The following is a 3,907-nucleotide window of genomic DNA, read 5'->3' as shown; positions in this document are numbered from 1 at the left end:
AACAATAATACCAAGGGTTCTTAACACGGCTGTCCGGGATGTGCAGCAGAGGGTCAGTGTAACCTCCCCATGGGTTCATTTTGCCCGTTTCATTTTTCCCAGACAGAGCGATTTATCAAGACAGGGGAATTGCAATAAGAGTTTAATTCATAAAGAGAAAAAAAAGAAAAGAAAGAAAAAAAAAAGAGTTTAATTCATGCAGAGCCGACTGAATGGGAGACCGGAGTTTTATTATTATTCGGAGACTGGGTTTTATTAAGGATAATTTGGTGGGTAGGGGCCAGAAAGTGGAGAATGTTGATTGGTCAGGTCGGAGATGCCATCATAGGGAGTGGAAGCTGTCCTCTTGTGCTAAGTGGATCTCTGGGTGGGGGCCACAAGACCAGATGATCCGGTTTCTTAATCTGTGTGTCGCCTGCAGATCCATTGAGTGCAGGATCGGAAAAATATCTTGAGCACCAATCTTCGGTTTTTTTTTTTTTTTTTTTTTTTTTTTTGAGACGGAGTCTCGCTCTGTCACCCAGGCTGGAGTGCAGTGGCCGGATCTCAGCTCACTGCAAGCTCCGCCTCCCGGGTTCACGCCATTCTCCTGCCTCAGCCTCCCGAGTAGCTGGGACTACAGGCGCCCGCCACCTCGCCCGGCTAGATTTTTGTATTTTTTTTTTGGTAGAGACGGGGTTTCACTGTGTTAGCCAGGATGGTCTCCATCTCCTGACCTCGTGATCCGCCCGTCTCGGCCTCCCAAAGTGCTGGGATTACAGGCTTGAGCCACCGCGCCCGGCCCAATCTTCGGTTTTACAGTAGTGATGTTATCCCTAGGAGCAATTGGGGAGGTTTAGAATCTGTGGCCACTACCTGCATGACTTCTGAACCGCAATTTCTAATCTCGTGGCTAATTTGTTAGTCTTACAAAGGCAGTCTGGTCCCCAGGCAAGAAAGGGGTTTATTTTGGGAGAGCGCTATTATCTTTGTTTCAAAGTTAAACTATAAAAACTATAAATTTGCGGCCGGGCATGGTGGCTCATGCCTGTAATCCCAGCACTTTGGGAGGCTGAGGCCGGTGGGTCAGGAGTTTAGGTCAGGAGTTCAAGACCAGCCTGGCCAACAGGGTGAAACGTCGTCTCTACTAAAAATACAAAAACAGCCAGGCATGGTGGCGGGCACCTGTAATCCAGTTACTCAGGAGGCTGAGGCAGGAGAATCTCTTGAACCCTGGAGGCAGAGGTTGCAGTGAGCCGAGATTGCACCACTGCACTCCAGCCTGGGCAACAAGAGCGAAACTCTGTCTCAAAAAACAAACATATAAACAAACAAAAAGACTGTAAATTTGGCCTTTGCCCAGGAATGAACAAGGACAATTTGGGGGTTAAAAGCAAAATGAAGTCAGTTAGGTCAGATCACTTTCACTGTCATAATTTTCTCACTGTTAAAATTTCTGCAAAGGGGGTTGCATCAGTAAGCCCCCTGAAACTGTATACAACATTATGTGCTCCTGTGTGGTGCATTCTCTGGGGAAGGGCATTCACAGGCCAGGTTTATCACCATCAAAGAAACAAACTTCCTTACAAGTGAAGACGGGGACAAGACTGTCAGCTGTAGACACTTTATCTCCACCATCTCCTTTCCCCTTTTCATCCCCCTTTGACTTCTCTGCCTGAAAATCCTGGGGCCTCTTTCTGCCCTGTCCAGCTCTTTTACCCGCCCTCTGAACTAATCCCTTCTCAGTCCATAATCCCCCAGATCACAGACATTGGCGGGGGGGAGAGCTTGCAGACACCACAGGGGGCAGGGGTTTTATCCACTTCCAAAGGGGCGGAGACAGCTCCCCAAAAGAATGTCCACCCACTGACTAGTGGTTGCCCTGGTGTGCTTGGCATGCGGGAATGGAGGGCAGGCCATGATTACACCACTGCACTCTAGTCTGGGCAACAGAGCAAGACCCAGTCTCTATAAAAAAAAAATAATAATTATAAGATTAGGACCAGGTGTGGTGGCTTATGCCTGTAATCACAGCACTTTGGGAGGCCAAGGCAGGAGGATCTATGAAAATTCAAAAAATTAGCTGAGCATGGTAGCACGTGCCTGTAGTCCTAGCTACTCAGGAGGATGAGGCAGGAGGTCCAGGCTGTAGTGAGTTATGAGTTTTTTAAATAAATAAACCAGGCTGGGCGTGGTGGCTTACGCCAGTAAACCCAGCACTTTGGGAGGCCAAGGCAGGTGGATCACCTGAGGTCAGGAGTTAGAGACCAGCCTGGCCAACATGGTGAAACCCTGTCTCTACTAAAAATACAAAAAGTAGGCCGGGCGCAGTGGCTCATGCCTGTAATCCCAGCACTTTGGGAGGCCGAGGCAGGGGGATCATCTGAGGCCAGGGGTTCGAGACCAGCCTGATCAATATGATGAAACCCCATCTCTACTAAAAATACAAAAATTAGCCGGGGGGTGGTGGCATGTGCCTGTAATCCCAGCTACTCAGGAGTCTGAGTCAGGAGAATCACTTGAACCCAGGAGGCAGAGGTTGTAGTGAGCCAAGATCGTGCCATTGCACTCCAGCCTGTGCAACAAAAGCAAAACTCCATCTCAAAAAAACAAACAAATAAATAAAATAAAAAATAAAAATACAAAAATTAGCTGGGCATGGTGGCACACACCTGTAATCCCAGCTACTTCGGAGACCGAGGCAGGAACGTGGCTTAAACCTGGGAGGCAGAGGTTGTAGTGAGCTGAGATCGTGCCACTGCACTCCAGCCTGGGTGACAGAGAGAGACTCTGTCTCAAAAAAAAAAAATCAAAGTCAGTATGATCTTAGCAGAGTTCCCAGTCAAAGCCACCCAGGAGAAACCTAGGCGGGTTGATGGAGGCACAGTAAATGGTGTCATGTGGTGGGAACAGCTCTTCCCTTAGGAACCCAGTGTGGCAGACTGACTGTGGAATGGTGGAAGCGACCACCTCTGCCAGCCTGACCTTGGACCTGAGCTTCAAAGGATGAGTAGGAGTCTGCCAGGAGAGAGGGAAGGACCAGGGGAAACTCAGAGGAAGCAACGTGTACACAGTATGTGAAGGGGCTGCCAGAGGCCGGGCGCAGTGGCTCACGCCTGTAATCCTAGCACTTTGGGAGGCAGGTGGATCACTTGAAGCCAAGAGTTTGAGACCAGTCTGGCTAACATGGCAAAACCCGATCTCTACCAAAAATACAAAAAATTAGCCAGGCATGGTAGCACACGCCTGTGGTCCCAGTTACTCTGGAGGCTGAAGTATGAGAATTGCTTGAACCTAGGAGGCAGAGGTTGCAGTGAGTGGAGATTGTGCCACTGTACTCCAGCCTGGGCAACAGCAAGACTCTGTCTCAAAAAAAAAAAAAATGAAGGGGATGTGGTGAGGGCTCTTCCAGGAAGAAAGCACAGTTGAATATAACAAACAGGTGGCGATTATGTGGTGGCAGCCTTTCATTCAGTACAAGGAATAATTTTCTTTTTTCTTTTTTTTTTTTGAGACAGGGTCTCACTCTGTTGCCCAGGCTGCAGTGCAGTGGCGTGATCTCAGCTCACTGCAACCTCCACTTTCTAGGCTCAAGCAATTCTCCTGCCTCAGCCTCCCGAGTAGCTGGGATTACAGGCTTGCATTACCACACCCACCTAATTTTTGTATTTTTAGTAGAGATGGAGTTTCACCATATTGGCCAGGCCAGTCTTGAACTCCTGACCTCAAATGATCCACCTGCCTCAGCTTCCCAAAGTGCTGGGATTAAAGGCATGAGCCACTGTGCCTAGCTGGAATAATTTTCTAACAATGGAATGGGCTGCCTTGGTGACATGTCATTGAATTGTGTCAACAGAGGCCGAGTAGCAGCACGTTGGCTATGTGGTAGAGGGCATTTGGCAGTAAGGCCACAGCAAGCTGGACCCAT

This window comes from Rhinopithecus roxellana, chromosome 13 (genome assembly GCF_007565055.1).
Source record: "Rhinopithecus roxellana isolate Shanxi Qingling chromosome 13, ASM756505v1, whole genome shotgun sequence".
Classification (NCBI taxonomy): domain Eukaryota; kingdom Metazoa; phylum Chordata; class Mammalia; order Primates; family Cercopithecidae; genus Rhinopithecus; species Rhinopithecus roxellana.
This window is presented reverse-complemented; position numbering follows the sequence as displayed.